Raw genomic sequence first — 14,945 nt, forward strand, 5'->3', positions numbered from 1 at the left:
TGTTTTTTTCTCTTTTTGATAAAATTTCATTCCATGGACTTTTTATTCATTCTGTTTTCTCCATATGTTTGCGTTTCTGAGCTTTGGTGGGTTTTGAGAATGGATTACACTCCAATTTTCCCCTCAAGGGTAAAACTAGAGTAAATCAGAAGAGGTTGATATGAATTGTTTGTGTGTATTTTATCTCTAATCTCTATGTGTTTTATGCCTCTCAGAATCATTTATTCAATTATTTATGAAGCATCTGCTATATGCTTGGCTCTCTATTGTAGGAAGTATGGAGATGAGCTAATAATGAAACTTTACCAATGGGAATATCAAGAGGTCAACAAAAATACAGAATAAATTTTGGGGTGTGAGTCTGCCTGTGCAGGGAAAAGAATACAAAAGCATTAAATGGAGATGAAGCTTGACCTTGAGTTGAAAAGTGAATAATTGTTCTTTAATTGAAAGAGTAGAAATGATCATCCCTAGTCAAAGAGAACCAGATGGAGGTTATAAGCCATTCTGGTGTGTTCAGACAAATGCAGGTGGTTTAGGACAAAGCATAGAATAAGGAGGATGGTGAGACTCAGCAAGAATTGGGCTAGAAGTGAGGCAGGGGCAAGCCTGTAAAGACTCAAAACATGGAGAGACCCTTGCCCTGTTCTTTGTCTTCATCTTTACTGCACTTGTCTGCTTACCTTTTTGCCTTCTCCAAGTTTGACAGTTTAAGACTAGAAACCACAGAAGAAAGTGATGCATTCTCTTCCTATCATCATTAATTTTAATGAGTGAGATACTCAGGTAGTAAAAGATAGTGAAAACTTCTGGAAGCTGGATTTATCATGAGCCTTTACATTTTTTATGTTTTCCCTCATATTTTCTCACAGTGTTATCCTCATCATAAAACTCATTAAAAGCAAAGCAAAGCAATACAAACGACCAAGAACTTTGCTGCCAAGGGCACTGAGTTGAGAAATTCTTGATGCTGCTTAGATTTTACAAGATTACACTCAACAAACAGTTGAAAGGAAGCCATACTGGTACAGGGACTGGACTGTGGCAAAAAGAAAAGACTCACATAATGAAAATATTACTGAAACACTGCATTTCAAGTTGTCTGTACTTACTAAATCCACATGATTTTATCTCTTCTCATTGTCCAGGCAAAGGGACAGTGGAAAGCATGTAATTATAGTACAACTATCAGAATTGGAAAATTAACACCTTTGCAACACTATTAATCTAACCTACATATTTTATTAATTTCACCAATTGTTTCAATAATGTCCTTTATTGTACAGGATAATCCAGAATCTTGCATTGCATCGTTATCATATTTTAATGTCTCAATCTGTTATGCTTTCTGAAATTTTTATTGTATTTCTTGACTGACATTATTGAAGAGTTCAGAGCTGTTTTGTACTGTATCTCTCAATTTGGGTTTGGGTGATGTTACCTCATAATAATTTTCTGATTATGGTAATTTGGCAAAAATACTAAATAAGTGATGTTGCATATCATATTGAAAGACAAATGCTGTAGATTTTTTCATTACTGGTGATAATTGCTCATGAAAAAATTAAATAATTAAAAATAATTTAATATGATAAATTTGTGGCTGAGAAGTTTAAGTTTCCCAGATAAGAAAAATACATTTGGGTTAATTTGGCTTGTGCTGTGTGTGTACATGAAAAAGAGACAATTTATACATATTTGAACTTGACCAAAATGGATTTACAACTATGAAGCAGTGCTATTTTAAATACTGTGAATATTACTTGAATAAATTCCAAATGTATCACAAATGATGTTTGGTAAAGTGAACACTGAGTTTTGAATATTTAAATCCAATGACAATTTTATCATAAGAAGCCATCCTAGTTGTTCTTTCAGCTTTCTATGTGAAAACATCACAGCATTTAACATATTGAACTAGCTTGTAAACTCTCTGAAAGAAGACAATACAACTTATTCACTATTTGGCTCACGACCTAAGTCATAGATTTTTCTAAATAAGTTTTTTAGTAGAACTGAGTTATGTTTTTAAAAAGATATTCTTAAATTCAGAATGTTCCCTGATACGATTTGAATGTAAGTTCATGTGTTGAAAATGTAATTCCAATGCAGCAGTGTTGACAGGAGGGAACTTTAAACGGTGATTAGGTCATCTAAATTAATACCCTTATCTCAAGAGTGGGTTTGAGAGAGTGGATTTGTTATAAAAGCAAGTTCCACCCCCTCTTGCCTGTGCATGTGCTTTCCCTCTCTCCCCGCGCACCCCCGCCCAGTCTCTCTTTTTCTGTCTCCCCTGCATTCTTTCTCTCTCTTTCTTGCCCTCCCACCTTCTGCCCTGTGATGGTCCTCACCAGATGCAACTTCTCAATCTCGGACTTCTCAGCCTTCAGAACTGTGAGCCAAATAAATTTCTGTTCTTTATAAATTACCCAATCTGTGGTATTCTATTACAGCAGCACAAAACAGACTAAGACATGCACTAATTCAGATTAAGCTTTGTCTACTTAGTTTTAATTACTGAGATTTCATTGTGTTGCATAATTAAGTAAAATTATTAACTACTATCTACATCAGTGCTTCTCAAAATACTTGTGATAAATACTGTGAACTGAAAAAAGAAAGCATTGTCCCTGACCTCAAAAATGTACAGTTTTATATAGCTATAACCATCATGATTATTGAGTTATCATCCTGTTTGTCATATTTTTTAATTCTAATTTAATGTTACTTAGTGAAAAGTGTTTTTCAGCATCAAACTTTACATCTACTAATTATTGAGAGTATGAGTTTTGGTGTTAGAAGAAAAAGCATAGTTTCAGCTCTTAGATTCATATTTTTCTAGAAGTGTCACTTTAAGCACTTCACATGAACTTGGTAAGACTTGATTTCTTCATAAACAGGATTGTTTTGAGGACTAACATAAATAAGATAATGTACCAAATTGTAAGTTATATAATTTTAATTCAAACTCATCAACTGAAGTTAAATAGATTATTTCATAATTATGTATACTTGTCAAAGATAAGTTTAACATTTCAGTTGGCTGGCATTCATTTTATAGTCTTAATTAATATGAGTATTGGTCCTCTTTTTCCTGAATTATTCTTTTAAATGTTTGAGTTATTTTGCTTTATTTAAGTAATTTTGCTTGTACGTTATATGATATACTGCACCTATACTATAGGAGGACGGGAAGGTAGGGGTTACTTGATTTCCACATATTGTTATACCGTGTTTATTAAGGAATTTCTAACAGTAGTTTAAGACATTTAATAGTCAAATTTTATTTCTAGTACAAAGTTTTTTTTCTTCAAAGATAAAATTTATCCTTAAAAATGCTGTTGTTTGGAATCAGTAATAGTTTAGGATTTAAGATGCATTTTATTACTTTAATAATTTTGTAAATGATTTGTAAACTGTCAAAAGATATACTTATCCACAGTTAAATACCTAATCCATTGTAGTTGATATAATTCTATGTCTAGTGCCCTTGTTCCTCAACCTCCAATACATGTAGATAATTTAGGCTGTGGCACAAAGATAATAAAACTAAGAAAGTTACAGACAGAAAGGTAGGATATAGATTTTTTAAGCATATTTTTTCTTGAATGCATGATTTTCTTTCAAAATTAAGTGTATAATTCAGATACTACTTAATTTTAAAATTTACTAATTTTGGCATATACTATAATCTGTAAATTTAGTTGTAATCTGTAAACTTAGTTATTACAAACCATGCTATTAAAGGGGCCAGGATCAGCCCTACTATGGCTACTAAACTTCTTTCTGTATCACATTATGTACTTAGAAAAGTAGATGAAGCAACTGCCAATATTATTAATTAAATAATGGATATGAGTTGTTTATCATTATATTTTATAATTATAGTGTTTTTATGTCAAAATGAGTTTAGGAAATGGAATATTATAAAAATTTTAAATATCCCTGATTCATACCATAATTTTAAATTGATTTCAATTAAAACTCTGTAGATCATTTAATAGTACATGACAATAAAATTCTAAAATTCTAAAAGTGATTTAAATAATGAACCAGTTTAGGAAAACCAGAAGTAGTTTAAGAAGGAATAATAATGAAGTATTGTCCTACAACATACTTAAATACATTGTGATGCTTCCATTAAATAGTTCCCTTTGTGAAGTAATGCACAAATGGAAATATTTTTGAAGGAACAAAAATATTTAGTTCACAGATAGACTTGGATATTCATAAGAATATACTGATGAGTAATGTGTTAACAAAAACATGAAAAATAACTAACTGTTCTAAAATAATGCTTATAATACATGTGATATTAAAAAAGAGAAGCCATAATTTATGTATCTATAGCATGTTCAATTTTTAGAGTATGTTATCTACATATATTTGTGATATTGTCAGTAAATGCATTATTTATGTTTATATTAAAATATTTTATATATGTATTTTGCCATCTTATTGGATGATCCCATCATCAATCTAATCATTTTGTCTAAGAACCTAGTTATTATCTTTGAAATTCCCTTTTTTCTCTCTTCAATAGCCAGTCTGGCACTAAGTTTTATTCTAAACATCCTTTAAATTTGCCACCATACTTCAGTCTGCCAAATTATCATAATCAAAATTTAATATCATTCTTAACCTGGATGGACTACTAATTTTAGCAGCCAGTATCCCAAACATCAAGTATATCCTTCCTGTATTCTAGCCTCAATGAACTGCTTTAGTTCAATGTCAGTCTTCTATTAAAATCCTTCAATGACTCACTCCCATTGTTCTTTTCAAGACCAGTCTTATTTAAATGCCCTAACTGGATCTGCTAATTGGGCTCTGCCTTCCTCTCTGGCCACATAGCTTGTTTTAACCTCACACTCTGCTACACTAGCATTCTTTCAAATCAAATGTATCCTGCTCTCTGGCCCATCAAGATAACTGCACATGCTCTTTCCTCTGCCTGTAATGCTCTGTCCCCTAATCCTTTACTCAGAACTGAGCTCAAAGTCACTTATTCAGGGGAACCATCCCTGCAGCTCTAACATATGCTCATAAAACACTACACACTTTTCCACAGAAGTCATCACAGTTTCCAGTTATAAATGTAGTTTATATCTGAAGATTTAACTAGTGACTATTTGATAAATGCCTATTAGACTTTTTCAGTCTTATGTGTGTTTTTGTTCAACATTATACTCTTATTGCCTGGCAGAGTGCTTAGCATTCAATAAACACATATTGATTAAATATATATGATTAAATAGCAAGATCCATGCAATTAAGTCTCACAAAGTATTTTATTTTCAATTTTAAAGACATTGGGTATCATCTAATTCATCTCATTCTGCTGACCACTTACCTTCACCAAAATCAGGTCAACACAGAGACCATAGGATAAACTTCAAATATTTTGGCTTGGTAGATATGTCTCTTAAAACACAGCTATCCTTTAAAACTTATTTCTCATTTTAACTCTCTAGAAACCTTCTGTTTTTTGCCGAAGTGATTTACTCTCTCTCTCTCAAAAGCATCCCACATTCTTCTGTTTCAGCATGTCTATAAAACTCTTTTCCATCTTTTGTTTATTTAATTCCCAACTATCCTTTAAAACCTGCTTAGCTCCCTTCACCTCTATAAAGCCTTCCTAAGGGGAATGTTAATTATCTTCTACTATACATATACATAAATTGGAAATTTGCTGTCTACTGTCTTGCATAATTTTCTATCTTTATGTGCATATATGTCTTTTGCAATTACATCTTAAAGTACCATATGAGCAAGAGTCATAATGAATTCGTGTTTCTAAATAAGGTTTTGCAAAATATTGATCGATTGATTCATGAAATTTAAGGTATTATGAAACATAATCTTGGTACAAATGAGGTTTCAGTGGTTCATACGATGTCTTATTCTAATTCAAAACACTTCACATTTATCAAGTTAGGATTTCACAAAGCTTTAATTTTTCTGATTGGCAGCCTTTAGGCGTTCTTATACAAAGGGTGATCTGATTAAAACAGTGATTTTCAAGGACTAATATAGTGATAACATGGATTTATTCAATAATTCAATGCATAAATCTATTATGTGCCAGGCAAGGGATTGATACTGAGAATATAAAAGTTTGTAACATGGATAGGGTCTGGTTCTCTAAGAATTTTCAGCCTTACAAGTGATTAATATTAAATTTCAATTTAGAATATTATGGGCAAAGTCTGTATGCAGAAGTTCTGGTAAGAGTTGATAATCATTGCACTGAAGTAATGTTATATAGTAAAGATGTTGACTGTGGACTAGAAATGAAAAATTGCTGCAATGGAAGATTGGCAGGAGTTAGGCACTGACTGTAGAAATTTTGCTCACAGACAGCTCCACAGAGTACTGGAATCAGATTTGTATGAGATGCTTTTTGAAACACTGATTTCTAGGACCCATCCCAGTCTTGCTGAATCAGTCTCTATGAGTGCATAGCAGACATATAGCCATTTAAAACAGCTACACAATTTTTATCCTGAAAATTAAGAATATAGGCTGGGTGCGGTGGCTCACACCTGTAATCCTAGCACTCTGGGAGGCCGAGGCAGGTGGATCACTCGAGGTCAGGAGTTCAAGGCCAGCCTGAGCAAGAGTGAGACCCCCGTCTCTACTAAAAATAGAAAGAAATTATCTGGACAACTAAAAATATATATACAAAAAATTAGCTGGGCATGGTGGCGCATGCCTGTAGTCCCAGCTACTCGGGAGGCTGAGGCAGTAGGATCGCTTAAGCCCAGGAGTCTGAGGTTGCTGTGAGCTAGGCTGATGCCACGGCACTCACTCTAGCCCGGGCAACAGAGTGAGACTCTGTCTCAAAAAAAAAAAAAAAAAAAAAGAATATAGCATTAGGTACAAAATATGAGGTTTCATCTCTACATTTGTGGGAAATCTAAGTAGAATATCTCACAAATTATTGGAGATAGAATAGACTTTCAATTACTTTTAGTGTGGAAAAAGTCATTTGAACAATTCATTTAGCCTCTGTGTAAATTCAAATATATATAGATGTGTATATATATATTTTACAAATAATTACTTTTCTAGTTTATAACATTCTCTTATAGGGCATTGGCTGTCAATACATATTCATTGACCTGGCATCTTATATTAAAGGTCTTATAATCCAATATACTTTTGTGAATGATTGCAGTAAATTTTATTTTATTTATTTATTTAGAGATGGAGTCTCGCTCTGTCACCTGGGCTAGAGTGCTGTGGTGTCAGCCTAGCTCACAGCAACTTCAAACTCCTGGGCTCAAGCAATCCTCTTGCCTCAGCCTCCACAGTAGCTACCATTACAGGCGCACACCACCACGCCCAGATAATTTTTCTGTTTTCAGTTGAGACAGGGTCTCACTCTTGCTCAGGCTGGTATCGAATTCCTGACCTCAAGCGATTCTCCCAACTCAGACTTCTAGGATTACAGGCATGAGCCACCGTGCCCGGCCTGCAGTAAACTTTAGATATTTAATTTTATTTAATGATATAGTTTGCATATTGCATTCATTGTTTTCATAAAATTTTCTAATGTGAACTTTTCACATTCTATGTAATAGTTTTATAAGTCTCTTAAAAAGTATTGTAGATCCTCAGTATCTGGTCTCATGTTATTGATTTTTTTAAAAAAATGAAAGATATGAACTAAGAGATAGTTAAAGTTATACAAATTTTTCATTTTATTTATTATATTGAACATTCAATACCATTAACAATTATATTTCAATATTTTATTCCTAGTTTAGAGCAGTTAAATTCCAACCTTAATTTGGTTTATTTTTCTAATAAACAATTGTTTCAAGAACTAATTAGTAGACATCTCTCGTAGGTAAAAATGGTGAAAATTCTAATTTTATCCTGTTGAAAATTTTATATTTTTATAGTTCGAATAAGATTTAGAAGACGGGCCATGATATAGAAATCATAGACACCGAATGAACACATTACTTTAATGTATACATATGAAAGTTTTACCATGTGCTCTGGAAATGCACAGTTGAATATCATTATGATCCCTGCCCTCAAGGAGTTGTGGTTTACCAGAAGGAGATGGATACCTAAAGTAAATGATCCAACATCTACCAAAATGTATCATTGTCAATGAAATTGCTATATTATAAACTTCCATTTGGGCAATGTGATTTGTTTACTATTTTCAATCACTTTTAACTACTGCTGCTTCTTGAATAAGAGATATATTTTTCAGTTGTTTAATATTCTGCATCACTGAATTACAGAAGTCATAAGTGGAGTTAGTATTTTTCTAAGCTTCTTAAAACTATTTTTATCTACCTGAATAGCAAGAACATGCATATTAAAAAATGAGGTAAATAAGAAAGCAACAATGACATTTATTTAATTTTCATTACATGATACATTCTTTATGCATTGCCTTTACTCTCATGGTGAATTAATTAGCTCCCTTGAAGGAATAATACTTTAAAATTATCATATTTTAAATTCCATATAGATATAATAGATTATTATACTTTTAGATTCAAGACTAACCAGTGGTCATTATGCATTTTCTTATGATTACATAATGGAAAGTCTATATTAGAAAGAAGAAAATTTAATCATCTACTTGGTTGATGAATGTGCTTTCAGTTAAAAATCTTTACAAATATATATCTTAAAAATCTTACAGTATGTGTAAGCTGATTTTTCATTATTTTTCCTATACCAAAATGTCTCACATCATGATAGCATTTGCATTTCCCACATGATCTGTAACTACAAATTTTAAAGTGACTCCTTTGGGTGAGATAATAAGCTTAAGGGATAGTTCTGCAGTATCCAGGCCCTAAATTACAGCAATCACACACACTAGGAGGGGGATGGGAATACAGAGAAGGGAGATTGCCTAAATTGCCCATTAGCTTTATAACAAATTAAGCTATTTTGATCTGGAGAATTATCTTGCTTTTGTGGGAAAAAACATGAATTTTTGAGTCAGACTGACCAGGGCTATATTTGCTTTCTAACATTTTTTAGTTGTGAGACTCTGGGACAGCTACTCAAGCTTTCTAAGCCATAATTTACTCAATAGAAAAACGAAGATATCAAAATCTCGTAAAGTTTTTCTGAACATATAATGAAATTATATTTATGTCCCCTTTACTCTGGAACTGGAACCATTCTCACATATTTTTCAGTACTATTTCATTACGTAATCTCAACCATTTCATAGCTATCACCTACATGTTGGTGACTCTCAAATTTATAATTTTAGCCCTTTTATCTTTTAAATTATAATTTTCAAAAAAATAGACTCAATAATCTTCTGCAAATATGAAATAAACATATACCAAAGATTTTATTTAACTCGTTAATTGATGACAAGATGTTAAAACTGCCCCAAAGAGCATATAAGATAGCTGTATGTATATGTTTATATATTAATATGTGTACACGTATGTAATAAATAATATGCAATGTAGTAAAGGAATGTTAAGATACAAGCCAAAACTGATTAATGTTTTATACTGCAACAAACTGTAGCCTTTTGTTCTAGTCCACCACACAGAAATTAAATTCATACATACTCAAGTACAACATTAAATCTGTAAGTTAACCTCTGCTCCTACAAAGCTGGAAAATGGCCTAGTTAATAGAATGTCACAGCTAGCACTTCACTGAAAGAACACCAAGTATCTCTTTTGCCTATTCACAAGTTTGTGATAATTGTTCTGACTCCTCACTCATCAGATTTTGAATGTGTGTGTGTATTCACACAAAAAAATATACATAATATAAAAAAACTGTTTTCATTTATTTGATATTTCCAATTGGCTGTCTAGCAGTGTCATCAGTGTTAACATATCTGGAACATGCACATGTACTCAACCTGCTCCTTCCTAGTTTTCCATATCAATAAAAAAATGCCACCACCTCTCCATGTATTTAAGCCCCAAATCTAGGCCTTGTCCTTGATCCTTTGATTATCTCCTTCCCTTTATACCCACATACTACCATAATCATGTCCTATTTACAGTACCTAAGCCACATTACAAATGTATCTATTTTGAACTATTTCTATTACTACACCTTCTAATCCATTGTATCATCATGTCTCACCTATATCACTGCTGTTGCTGCCAAACTGGTCACAATTGCTTCCAACCTTAATTTCTTACCATCGATTTTCCACACCTATGTCACTAAATTATTCAATGGCTACCCATTGCACATTGATACAAAATCATTATCCTTCCCCAAAGGTTCTATGAGTTGGCTCCGAACTAACTTGCCAAGGTCAGCTCATACGATTTTCTGCTACATACTCACTATACAGCCATGTTGATATTTCTGTTTTCCAAATTCTCCAAGGTCTTCCCCGCCTTTAAAATAGCCAATTCCCTCTTCTCATAATGCTCATCCCCCAGGATCATCTTCTATTTGGATCTTCACTTAAATATCACTTCTTAATAGAGGCCTTCCCTGACCACTTAATTTAAATCATGACTCTCATTACACTCTATCATGCCATCCCACTTTTCTTCAAAACCCAACCCACCATTTATAACTTACTTTTTAATTAGTTGGTCCTATTTCCACTAGAACATAAGCTCCATGAGAACAGCTGTCTTATCTGTCCAATTCAGCACAGTGTCCTCCGTGTCCAGAACAGGGCCAGGCACACAGGAAGCTCTCAACACATACCCGTAGAGAGATGACTGAATAACACAGATGAAGTGCTGGATATGCTAAACTCTCAATAAAAGTTTCTTGGTGCAGAAAATGGTTGGTGCACTAAACAATAAATTTACTTATTTTTTCTTGCTCTAGCTATGGCTAAAATTGTAATTAATTAAATATATTGTCAGGACTAATAGGTCACTTTCTGTGAAACATATTCACTGTGCAGTTTCCCACCTTGTCTGACTCTGGTGAGAGAGAAACCCATACACACAAGTTACATGAAGCAGGTTTATTACTTACATATAGGCAGCAAGAGATATAAGATTCATTGTGAACCAGTTCCCCATGGCTCAGGAAAGCTGCCCAGGGTGGATGGAGTCATGTCCACGCATGCCCCACTTAGACCACAGATGAGGAGCCCTGAAAGGTAGCCCACTCCAGGTTATATACCTCAGGGGCAACATGAGGTCCTCAAGAGCTAAAGCATTAAGGGACATCCTGTTTCTAGGAGAGGATTGGAACAGAGCCTAGTTGTTCTGGCCAATGTCACTTATTTCAGGATGTTTCATTCCTAGAATATTCTAGTTATACTCGAGAACTTTAAGTGAGAAGTGCGTAAGGGGAGAATTGGGCCACTCTACAGCCACCCAGAGAAATGTTCTGTACTTTTTCAATTATCATTTGTGATAATGCTATTTGGCATTTACTTAACAAATATTCAACATCAACAAGTCCTCCTTCAAGATGGTAAATGTGCTTTGTCTAAATATGAATCCCTATAACTTGCCTTTTATTTTTTCGGTGTGCTTTGATTGATAATGTTGTTCTACATCACTAAAATGTGTTTATCTACAAAATCATAATCTATATTTGCTATAAAGTTTATGCTCAGAGAAAGGAAAAATGTTCAAAATGAGAATGGAGTATGTGGAGCCATGTGGCTCTTTAGCAATGATTTTAGAGATAACTTTTTGTGACTTGTAACTGAACATGTGAGGCGGACTGTACACCAGATCTTCAGAGGATTTAATTTTATGTCTACCTTGTGTTTTTTTAGGGTTATACTTTCGTGATTTACCTCAGAGACAATGTATTAAATATTTTACTTTGTTATTAATATATTTGTCTAGTGTGTGTCAATATATTAATATTAATTTGAGAGAATTTTTCCCCCAATGGCCCAAATATCAGTGTATTCAAGAGATTTCCTCCAGGAGTAGGAGAACTAGAGGTCATATGCTTGTTGAATTTACAGCTGTTTGTGTTGAGAGAGGGCAATACATTTTTTTACTCTTTGTAGTGTGAAGGAGGCTGTGGTCCTTTGGCACTCTACCACATTTAGGGCATATAGAGGCAGAGAATATTCAATTTACAATCAGTGGTGCAGATTGGGATCTGTGAAGAAGAAAATATAACAGTTTGTACTTTCAGGACCAGGGTGTAGTATTATTAGTAGGATTGAAAACTGATCTGAGTTGCATTGGACAAATTAGCAAAGCACTAAAAGATCCATGGAAGTCAGAAATAAAAGAAGGAAGATGGAATATTTTGAAAGTCTTTTCTGCATGCAGACATTTTTTCACTTATTAAGAAAAATACCAAGACTTTGTGTGTTTATGCAAATACATATATGCATAAACACATATGCATTTGGAGGGGTTATGCAAATGCATATATTTCAACAAAGACATTCTTTGGATAGAACTACATATACACATATTTCTTGGCAATAGAACAGTGCCTGTTATTTAATGGCCACTCATTAAACCACTAAACATAGTACTTACTGGATGCATGTCATGAGAATAAAAGATAAATTTCTCTATGACCAGAGTAGCCCTGTGAGATATACTATGAGAAGAAAAAACCATGTAAAGACCTGGAAACAGTATAAATGCTATGCTTTGATGTTTTCTCCAAAATTCAAGTGTTGAAACTAAATTACCAGTGCAATAATATTAAGAGGTGGAACTTTTAGGAGGTGATTAAGACATAAAGGGCGGAGCCTTACAAAAGGGCTTGAGGGAGTAGGTCTCCTTTCTTCTTTTCTTCAGCCATGTGAGAACACATTTGCTCTCCAGTGGACACAGCAATAAGATGCTATCTTGGAAGAGATCAGGTCCTCACCAGAGACCAAATCTGCCAGCACCTGACTCTTACACTGCTAGCCTCCAGAAATGAGAGAAATGTATTTTTGTTGTTTATAAATTATCCAGTCTTAGATATTTTTTTATAGCAGCACAAACAGACCAAGACAATAAGCTTGCTTACCACCGTAGGGTAAATGCTTAACGAAAACCTACAGAGAACTGAAAGGAGCCTTATCTATCAAATGCCATGGCAGGGGTCTAGGAAGTTGATGTGAGAATGGGAATTCAGACAGGCATTCTCAGGGAGTTCCAATAGCAGGGCAGCATGCTGACAGTTTTGCTGAGCATGACAGGTGTGAGCCTGGAGTGAGGTGTCTGTCTAGGAAGGCAGGCTGAATCACATTGTTAGGGCACAGAGCTGGGAGGTCTGGCACAGGGCCTGGAATTTTCATGCAGGAATTTGAGGAAAGCAAGGTTATAGACTAGCCTTAGTGACAGGAACAAGGTGAGTCCCCATTTTAGGAACAAGGGCATAATGACATAAATCAAGGCACAAACAACTGTTAGCCATGCCTAATTTTGAAACAGGAGTCTGGATTACTGAAATTGGCCAGTCAGAAAACTAATTTATAATAAAACAGGATACTGTAAAAAAGATTATAACTAGTTAATAATATTTTATGTTAATAAAACATACAGATCTGTTCACTCACTAATCTTTTTATATGGTGCCAAGATTTATTTTCCCCTGTGTGCTGAGGTTCTCATCTGAATTCCATTTTATAATTCTAGGCAGAAAAGGGTTAACTTAGCAGGTTTGGTTACTCAAACCCTGTACATTCCAAAGAAGTGACCAGTGAAGTTTATGCCAACAATGTGATTTATGGTGAATGCTTATGTTTGCTCTGAGGGAGGCTGCAGTCTGAGTAGTTGAGGCATAGGCATTGCATGCTTACATTACAAACCCCTAATAAGAACCCTGGATACCAAGGCTTGGGTGAGCTTCTCTGGTTAGCAGCACTTCACAATTTCTGTCACACATCACTGCTGGGAGAATAGAATACATCCTCATGAGATACCACTGGGAGAGGATGCTGTGGAGGCTTCCATATTGCTTCTCTCAGACTTCCTTCCGTGTACCTTTTCCATTTGTTGACTTTAATCTGTATCTTCTCTGTAATAAATCATAACTATAAGAGCTTTCCAAATCCCTTGAATTTTTCTAACAAATGATTGAGCATGAGGGTCAATCTTGGGGATCTTCAACACAATTTCTTGTGTAAACAACAAACATAATGTATCATCCAAGATTACTGGAGCTTTTTCTTTGAAGAAAGAACACCTAATAGAACTTGGAATCTGAATGCAGATTTTTTCCAAATTATATGGGTTTTGAATTAAAGGAAAAGTGTGGTTTGCAAAAACACATATGGAAGCTAACACAACTGATTTTTGGTGGGCATATAAGAGTACTAGAGGGAGTTGAAGAGCAGGGATACTGCTTCTTGAGTAATAACTAATATTGAGCATGTATTATTTTCCAGGCATTATTATACATCTTTTATATGTCTCAACTCATTTAATCCTCAATTGCATCATATAAGAGACATATATCTGAACAGATACAATGAAATGAATACCTTTTAGTAAGCTAGAATGATTCAAAAAAGAAATTTGAGTTTCAACTTAGCTTATTATCTAAATAATTTTCCTAAATACTCTCTTTAATTTATGGATGGTTTAAATTTTCATTTTATGGAGAACCAGTATAGTTCTTCATAATTTTGCCTGTATTTGGAGATAAAATTTGATACTGATATGCCAAACAACTACACGTCATTTATTGGATGAATATAATTTGAGTTCTTATTGAAGAATTATATTCTAAGCTATCAACCCACAAGGAGTTTCTGTTTTGGATAGTTTCTTTGAAGTTTTCTTTCCCATTTGAGGATTGAAATAGAAATTGAGGTTTTATACTTTTTTACATTCATAGCTATGGAATGCTTAATGTTACTAGACTGTATAAAATGTGCAGGAAACAGGGCACTGTCCCACCCTAAGATGCCTGCAATTTGTCTTAAGTGGAATCTGTAACAATGAACTCACTTCAAAAATAAGTGACATAGGAAAATGAGTTACTTTAGAATTAAACTTTTGAAAGTAAACTTTAGTCACATAAGTTAA

The 14,945-nt window shown here is 33.9% G+C and overlaps 1 protein-coding gene across 1 annotated transcript in view; it reads left to right on the forward strand.

Moving 5' to 3' along the window:
* The first annotated feature begins 2,330 nt into the window (after nucleotides 1-2,330).
* The window catches only part of MGAT4C (MGAT4 family member C), a 147,333-nt gene continuing 134,718 nt past the window's right edge, over nucleotides 2,331-14,945 (forward strand). Inside the window, exon 1 of the mRNA XM_045553286.1 lies at nucleotides 2,331-2,394. The gene's annotated coding sequence lies outside the window, so the exon portion shown is untranslated. The remainder of the gene's footprint in view (nucleotides 2,395-14,945) is intronic.

This window comes from Lemur catta, chromosome 6 (genome assembly GCF_020740605.2).
Source record: "Lemur catta isolate mLemCat1 chromosome 6, mLemCat1.pri, whole genome shotgun sequence".
Lineage (NCBI taxonomy): Eukaryota > Metazoa > Chordata > Mammalia > Primates > Lemuridae > Lemur > Lemur catta.